This window comes from Leptonychotes weddellii, chromosome X, assembly GCF_054177405.1.
Source record: "Leptonychotes weddellii isolate Sample4059 chromosome X, ASM5417740v2, whole genome shotgun sequence".
Taxonomy (NCBI): domain Eukaryota; kingdom Metazoa; phylum Chordata; class Mammalia; order Carnivora; family Phocidae; genus Leptonychotes; species Leptonychotes weddellii.
Genome location: NC_138385.1, coordinates 14,473,004 through 14,481,697, shown reverse-complemented (window position 1 = coordinate 14,481,697; position 8,694 = coordinate 14,473,004). Strand labels below are relative to the sequence as shown.

The 8,694-nt window shown below is 43.3% G+C and overlaps 1 long non-coding RNA gene across 3 annotated transcripts in view; it reads right to left on the bottom strand.

The window, feature by feature from the left end:
• LOC115944743 (uncharacterized) overlaps positions 1–7,434 on the bottom strand; it is a 15,893-nt gene extending 8,459 nt beyond the window's left edge. For 2 of the 3 annotated variants that reach the window (XR_014141190.1, XR_014141192.1), the window contains exons 1-2: positions 6,709–7,434; positions 6,227–6,374 (exon numbers count right to left, since the gene is read on the bottom strand). This is a non-coding gene — a long non-coding RNA (uncharacterized LOC115944743). Of the gene's footprint in view, positions 1–6,226; positions 6,549–6,708 lie in introns of all 3 variants that reach the window. The other variant, XR_014141191.1, reaches the window with a different exon arrangement.
• Between the last annotated feature and the right edge of the window lie 1,260 nt (positions 7,435–8,694).

Here is an 8,694-nt window from a genome sequence, read left to right as displayed (position 1 = left end):
CACAAACATGAATATATATCACCACAACGCTTGAAAAGAGACACAATTTCCTGTGGTAATAAAAAGTAACCTAGGGCGCCTGGGTGGCTCAGTCGGTTAAGCGGCTGCCTTCGGCTCAGGTCATGATCCTGGAGTCCCGGGATCGAGTCCCGCATCGGGCTCCCTGCTCAGCAGGGAGTCTGCTTCTCCCTCTGCCCCTCCCCCCTCTCATGTGCTCTCTCTCATTCTCTCTGTCTCAAATAAATAAATAAAATCTTAAAAAAAATAAAAAATAAAAAGTAACCTAAAGTAGCTTGAGCTTCTTTCTTTGACTTGACAACTTTCTCTGTATTGTGAGCCTAAAGCGTGACAGTTTACTGTTGGTCTCACGAAGAATACATGAAGCGTACCTAGTATACCTAATTATTCCCAACACACACCCCTCCCCACTTTTGCTTGTGAGGCCACATTGTGAGTCAGGAGAGTGAGCAAGCCTTTGGTGCTAGCGGCCATCTAGGAGAGTGCTAAGGACAGTTTTTGGGTGTGAAATACCTCATCAGTTTTATTATTCTGAATTTGGGGCCTGATCCTAGAAAAGAGCAACATTAGAAAGATGTCAGGCAGCGGGGGGGGGGGGGGATGGGTTAAATGGGGGATGGGCATTAGGAGGGCACTTGTTGTGATGAGCACCGCGTATTGTATGTAAGTGATGAATCACTGAATTCTATACCTGAAACTACTATTACTCTGTATGTTAACTAACTGGACTTTAAATAAAAACTTGGGGAAAAAGAGATGTCAATATGTCAGGCTCTGCTGAGCACCCCAAGTAGCCACAACGTTAGCTATATTAATAACCAGAGTAACAGCGCTTTCTGAAAACCCCAACAGGAGGTAACCTAACCTTAGGGACTTCTAGCTTCTGTAGAAGCAAGGAACCCTTATAAAATCCTGTTTTATCTGCTGATTTTTCTACAGCTGTCTATAGCAGAAACACTCAAATGCGACATAGAAGCATGAAAGTTAGCAGACCTTTTTAAGAGTATACATTTGAGCTGCGTAAGGCAACAACTCTCCTTTCTATGTAGAAAGGAAGTCAGCTTGAATTTTAGTATGCATAAGGTTCTCTTTCCAAAAAAGAATTCAATATACCTCAATTTATACATATTTAAATATATAAATTTATACATACACATGCTAAATAACGATAGGTGGCATCATTTAAGCTTTAAACCTTAGTTTTAATTTTTAAAAATTTTCCCCCTTTTTTTGTGAGGAGTCTCTACGTGGGGCTCAAACTCACAACCCCGAGATCAAGAGTTGCATGCTCCGCCAACTGAACCAGCCAGGTGCCCCTAAACCTTAGCTTGTAAAACATAATTACCCTTAAGCTTATTATAAGACACTGTTGATTTTCACCATCATAATTTAAATGTTATAACCTAATGCCCAGAGCTTGGTTTCTAATACTACTAATACTAATAATTTCTCCTACTTCTTTTTTTTTAAAGATTTTATTTATTTGACACAGAGAGAGAGAGAGCACAAGTAGGCAGAATGGCAGGCAGAGAGAGAGGGAGAAGCAGGCTCTCCACTGAGCAGGGAGCCCAATGTGGGACTCGATCCCAGGACCCTGGGATCATGACCTGAGCCGAAGGCAGCCGCTTAACCAACTGAGCCACCCAGGCGCCCCCAAAATAATACCACAGGATGTTTAAGATATCATCTTAACACTTACTTCAAGACCAATACAGTTAGTTTGCTTTAGTAACTGTTTTTGTTTTGTTTTACTTTTTTATTGTTATGTTAATCACCATACATTACATCATTAGTTTTTGACGTAGTGTTCCATGATTCATTGTTTGTGCATTCTCCTACTTCTAATACCACTCTCCAATGAGAGGAACCAGGGCTTTTTGGAAAAACAGCCAATACCAAGGCTAGGACAGGAAAAGTACAAGATGAGCCTGGAGTACCTTGTGGTGCCAGAAATTAAGGCAGTGCTCAAAGAATGATGGGAAAATAACCACAAAGACACAGGAGCCAACACAAAGGGACTCCCAAGAGCCAAATTTGGGGCAATTTGGGCACAAAAGTAATTAAAGCTACTGATAGATCATTCCCCACTGGATAAAATGCCTGGGTCTGTGGTGATTTAAATAATTTAAAAACTAATGAATAGGGAGGAGGGAACGCTCTTTATTACAGTAGCATTCCAAATAATAAGTGAAGCAGGAATGATAATGGAAAAAGCGACATTCGACAAACATCCCAGTAAGAACTGCTGCAGTCAAGAATCACCAAGGGATTAGGAAGGGAAAAAGGAAGGGGGGGAAATTGGAGGGGGAGACGAACCATGAGAGACTATGAACTCTGAGAAACAAACTGAGGGTTTTAGAGGGGAGGGGGGTGGGGGATGGGTTAGCCCGGCGATGGGTATTAAGGAGGGCACGTACCGAATGGAGCACGGGGTGTTATACAAAAACAATGAATCATTTCTACACTACATCAAAATCTAATGATATAATGTACGGTGATTAACATAACATAATAATAAAAAAAAAGAATCACCAAGGGAGGCTAGAATTAGTCAGTGAAAGTTTGATGAGGAACAGAATATTTAGAGAGTCTCAAAGTAGCATGCCTCATGATCCTTATTAATTACAAAGAGGAAAATAGTGTGTAGGGAAGAAATGCGGCAGACATTGCCTTAACTAAGTAATCCAAATTAGCATCAGTAATGGGACAAATTGACAAGCCTGCGCCTCCTAATATAAAAACACACCATTATGACTGTTGTGTTTCTGGCCCAAAATGGAACACCTGAAATTCCATGATGTGGTAACATCAGACAAACCCGAGCTGAGGGAAATTCTACAGAATAACTGGCCAGTGCCCTTCAAAAAAGGTGAAGGTCATAACAGACAAAGACAGGAACTGTTCCAGAATAAAGGAGGTTAAGGAGATTTAAGGAAACACAACATGTGCTCCCAGATCAGATCCTGGTCCAGAAAAAGAACATTAATGGGACAACTGATGAAATTTAGATAAGGATTCTAGATTAGTTAATAATATTACATCAATGTTAATTTCCTGATTTTGATCATTGTACTGGGTGTGTTTATATTAAATGTTAACGCTGGGGAAGGGTATACACATCTTGCTCCTCTTACAGTGGAGTTATGCCCTGATAAACCCATTGTAAGTTGAAAATATTGTAAATCAAAAATGCATTTACTACACCTAACCTATCAAATATTATAGCTCAGCCTACCTTACACATGCTCAGAACACTTACATGAGCCTACAGTTGGGCAAAGTCATCTAATGCAAAGCCTATTGTGTAATCAAGTGTTGAATATCTCATGTAATGTATCCAATACCGTACTGAAAGTGAAAAACCAGGATGGTTGTCAGCGTATGGGTTGTCTACCCTCAGGATGGCGTGGCCGACTGCGGCTTGCTGCCGCCACCCAGCATCACGAGAGAGGACCATACCTTACGCTGCTAGCCTGGGAAAAGATCAAAATCCAAAATTCCAAGTACACTTTCTACCAAATGTGTACCGCTTTCACACCATCATAAAGTTGAAAAATTGTAAGTCGGACCGTTGTAAGTCGGGAACCATCCGTCCTGAGAAGTTGGAGAGAGAAAACCAGAGTCGGGAGGCAGGACAGACAGGAGGGTGGTGTCCCAGAAGCCAAAGGAATAGAGTCAAAAGAACAGAGTGACAAATAATATCAAATGCAATAGGGAGGACGGTTATAGGCCAAAAATAGCGTCCATTAGATCTGGCCAGAGAACAGTCAATGGTGTTGTCCAAGCCAAGCTATTTTGGCACAACTGTGGGTGAAGACAGACCACAGTGAGTGAGGAGGCTAATAGCAAGTGAGCAAGCAAGTATGAACAACCCAAGAAACCGGGGCTGTGACTGAAAAAGATTTAAAAAAAACCAAAAGATTGTGTTTGTTTAGTTGAGAGAGAGCAGGGGCAGGAGCAGAGGGGGAACGAATCTCAGCAGTCTCTGTGCTGTGCGCGGAGCCTGACGCAGGGCTCGATCCTGCGACCCTGAGATCATGACCCGAGCCAAAACCAAGAGTCCGATGCTTAACCGACTGAGTCACCCAGGCGCCCCCCCTGGAAAAGAATTTTTTTTTACTAAACAGTTTATTTTTAAAAATTCTAAGGAAGCAGAAAGCAACCTCCATGAGCCATGTGGGATTTTGAAAGTTCTAGAAATCAGTCTATATAGCAGACTATTTGCAACAATATCAGAAGGCTATAAAAAATGGAAGACGAGGACAGTAGGCAGCTGGTAGAAAATTAAGCCCTGCAAATAAAAGTTTAACGGTCATTAAGAAGACCCTGATATAGACATGGAACATTAGCACAGAGATTTAATGAGGGAAATTCTGGGTGACTGGTGGCTGACAATTTTCAGATGAACAGATACAGAATTTTGGAAGAGTTCAATAAGAATACATGGTCCTATAATAGCACCCAGCCTTACTTGTTATAAGCTCATTTCTTTGTTCCAACTAAAGCCAGCACGCGTGACTTACAACAGCAGTTAACTTGCTATAGACATTCCTGTCCTAAAATGTTTTACAAAATCAGATTTTTCTAAGAACCTCATGGAAATTTTTCTGAGAACATGAGGTATGACATCAAGAGAGGGCTTTAAACATGCTCATTCATTCATTCACTCAATTATTCATTTACTTATTTATTTTTAGGATGAGAGAAACTTGAGTTTGTATAGGCCTCAGGGGAAAGACTAGAAGGAAGGACAAAAGCTATGGAGAATAAAAGTAGCCATTGGACAGACGGAAGAGAGTGAAGGAAACAAAGGATGAAGCACATCAGTCCCTCCCACCCACATCTACGTGTGTCTACCCTTCTGGAGTAAGGATGATGAGGTTGAATGGGAACAGATGTTCAGAACACTACTGAGGGGAATAAGAGGGGATGCTGACCAAGGCCTCGTGAAGGATTGTGGAGGGGTGTTTAGGGCCCAGTAGAGACCTGGGCCCATGAATCCATGGAGGAACCAATCTCCACGGTTGTGGGACTTTCTCCGGCGGCACTCTGCAGCCTAGCAGGGGTAGATAAAACGGGCTGTGGGGTTGAGCCACACTGTGGCTTTGCCATCTTGGCAAAGCAGAATTAAGAAGGGTACAAAGGACCTTCAGCAGTTGGGGAGAGAGTGATGGGATCCAAACGGAAGGGGGAGGTAAGGGAAGCCAGGAGCAGAGTGGTGGAATAGGAGGTCGCCCACGAGTCTGCAGCACAATTCTGCTAGGCAGGGTGGCCAGGGACAACTGGAGAGGAAGAAAATTGTGGCCAGAGAACGGGATACAGCAGGGAAGGGCTGCCCTCAAGGCGTCCCCCACCCAGGCCCTCTACCACTGCAGGGGGACTATACGTTCCAGTTTGCCCAGGACTGTTATCCCAGCAACTTGTCCAATTTAGCATTTGTCCCGGAGTTTTCATTTTCCCACCAGGTGTTAGTATTAATCACCGAATCGACCTAAGCCAGGATGGGTCTGGGGGACCACCACTTTTTAATTCCAGCTTCTGCCTTGGTCTCGCCCGCTAGCTTGCGTGGTGCAGAGAGAGAGAAGCAAATTCTCCCTTTAACACAGACTTAAACCTAAATGGCAACCAGTGATAACCCTTCCCCTTTGTCTAATCTTTTCCAAATACAATGTAACCCTCTCAAGGACAGCATGCTGGGTGTTCACAGATAACAAAGCAAGTGCGCTCGGACGTTAGAAGTTCCAGACAACGGACTCATTCTTGTCCCGGGCAGGGACGAGAGGGAGGACTCACCACTGTGCCCCTTGCCGGACACCTGGGTGTCCCGGTGGGATGCGCCGGCCAGCTGTGCCCATGCGAAAGCCCACGACATAGCAGGAAGCTGCCCAGCCACGAGTGGGTAGCCCAGTGGATGCAGTAAATTCCCTCCTTAGGTGTACGTAAAATGTATTTAGAAAACGGAGGCTGGGGCAATCCTGCCGTAGAACACAGTAAGTAATCTGAATGCTCTCGGTACAATGGTCGTGTCATTCACTATATGGTGCAAATCTACGACCCGTGACTTTTTTAAAAATTTGCAATCCACCCTTTAGGCATGGGAGTTCAAACACTGAAGTGCAAAATTAGTGAAAAATTAAATACCACATCTGTTATTCAAGAAAATTGATCATGACTGTGTAACATGAACAAAACACTTGTCGACACTTACCATCCACGTGCACGAAAACCGGACAACATAAATCCCCAGAGACGGCATCAGCATCTCCCTCGAAGGTCTGTAGGTATTTTGAGAAGACGGTGCCCAAAGAAGATGATTTAATGGGGTGCGGCTGCACAGAAGGCATTTACATACTGCTCTGTGAATGAGTTGTTTAGATCAAATGACTTTTCCTCAAGATTCATTTGCTCGTTTTGATTCCGAGTGGCCCGTACATGAGGAAAAGCGTAGTGATAGCTTTAAAGAAGTAGCTCTGTTAGCAGACTTCAGTTAAATGATGCTGGTTATACGATGCCATCTAGATCATTAGAGGCTTCAAAGAGAAAACCAGTTGTATTAGGGTTCTCCAGGGAAACAGAACTAACAGGATGTGTGTATGAGAGAGACAGAAAGGGGGGAGAGGGATGGGGAGAAGAGAAAGAGGGAGAAAACTAAAGAGAGCGAGAGAGGTTTATTTTAAGGAATTGGCTCACGATTGTGGAGGCCTGACGAGTCCAAAATCTGATGGGAGAGGCCAGCAGGCGGGACACTCAGGGCGGAGGGGCAGCTCCAACCCAAAGGCGGTCGGCGGGCCGAATTCCTTCTTGCTCCGGGGAGGTCGGCCTTTTGCTCTATTCAGGCCTTCAAATGATTGGATGAGGCCCACCCACATTGGGGAGGGTAATCTGCTTTAGTCAAAGTCCACTGATTTAAATGTTAATCTCATCCAAAAAACACCTTCACAGAAACATCCAGAATGTTTGTCCAAATTATCTGGGCACTGTAGCCCGGCCGAAGTGACACATAAAATTAACCATCACATTAGTTAATTCCAATACTAGTTCAGTTTTCATCCAGTTCGTGGAGTCAAAGCAAAGCTTAGAGAAATTTATTCTGATGAAGGTGGAAATAATCCAAGATTACTGGGAAAGCTACTCTAAATTCAATTTAAAAAATTCAACGTTTAGGATAAGTAGTTTTGTGGTGATTATTTTTTTTTCACAGAAATACAACTTTTGGTGGTGCATAGCACCATGATAAAAAGCAGGTTCTTACTAAATGAAGAAACGTGGAGCAGAAATATACTCAAAATTGGTTGTGGTACATAAATAATTCCTCATTATGTCCAAACAAGGAGACTACAGAATTGTTTCTGGAAAGGCAGGAGTTAGGAAGGGGAATGTTGGGTTACACCCATGCTTTCCTTATCTCTTCCTGCATGCAAATATTCTAGTAAAACAGTGGCATACCTAGCATATTTGACACCCAGAGTATTTTATTTATTTATTTTTTAAGATTTTATTTATTTATTTGAGAGAGAGAGAGACAGCGAGAGAGGGAACACAAGCAGGGGGAGCGGGAGAGGGAGAAGCAGGCCTCCCGCCGAGCAGGGAGCCCGATGCGGGGCTCGATCCCAGGACCCCGGGACCATGACCTGAGCTGAAGGCAGACGCTTAATGGACTGAGCGACCCAGGTACCTCAGAATAGATAATTTTTAATAAAAAAATGACAAAATTGGGGTGCCTGGGCGGCTCACTCGGTTAAGCGTCCAAATCTTGATTCCGGCTCATGATTTTAGGGTTGTGAGTTCGAGCCCCGAGTTGGGCTCTTGCTGGGTGCGGAGCTTGCTTGAGAGTCTCTCTCCCTATCCCTCTACCCCCCCACCCCTGCTGGCGTGCGCCTGCACACGTGCTCTCTCTCAAAAAAAATGACAATTATTTAGTCTATATGAAAATTTTATTTTCTATGAGTAATTATTTTCTTGATTTCTTTTTTGGATTTAAGACAATTTTAATGTTTCAATTTTTTTTTTAAAGTAGGCTCCACACCTAACATGGGGCTTGAACTCGCGACCCTGGGATCAAGAGTCGCATGCTTTATTTACTGATTGAGCCAGCCAGATGCCCCAACTGTTATGATTTTAAAATAACACATTTCGATTTTAAATATATTGTCCAAAATCAGGAAAATATTTCATATGCGAACCAGATTTCCACTTGCCAAACAAAAGTATTACATCTTGCTATTTGCTGTTTTAAATTTTAAACACGAACAAAAGCTCCAAGTTGTCATAGAATGACAGGACTGAAATAATAGTACTGTTTGTCTTTTTTTTTTTTTTTAAGATTTTATTTTTATTTATCTGAGAGAGAGAGAATGAGAGAGAGAGAACACCTGAGAGGGGATAGGGTCAGAGGACGAAGCAGACTCCCTGCCAAGCAGGAAGCCCGATGCGGGACTCGATCCAGGGACTCCAGCAGGATCATGACCTGGGCCGAAGGCAGTCGCCTAACCGACTGAGCCACCCAGGCGCCCCAATAGTACTGTTTGTCTTTACAGTCACCAGGCTATCACTGTTTATTTCAAACCTCTGTGAGAATACAAGAGTATGTGCTACCACAGGGTTTGGAGAAAGATACTGCAAGCCACAAAGAAGGCGGCAGGGCTCTGGAAGTGTTGGATACCTAATTTATTTTTA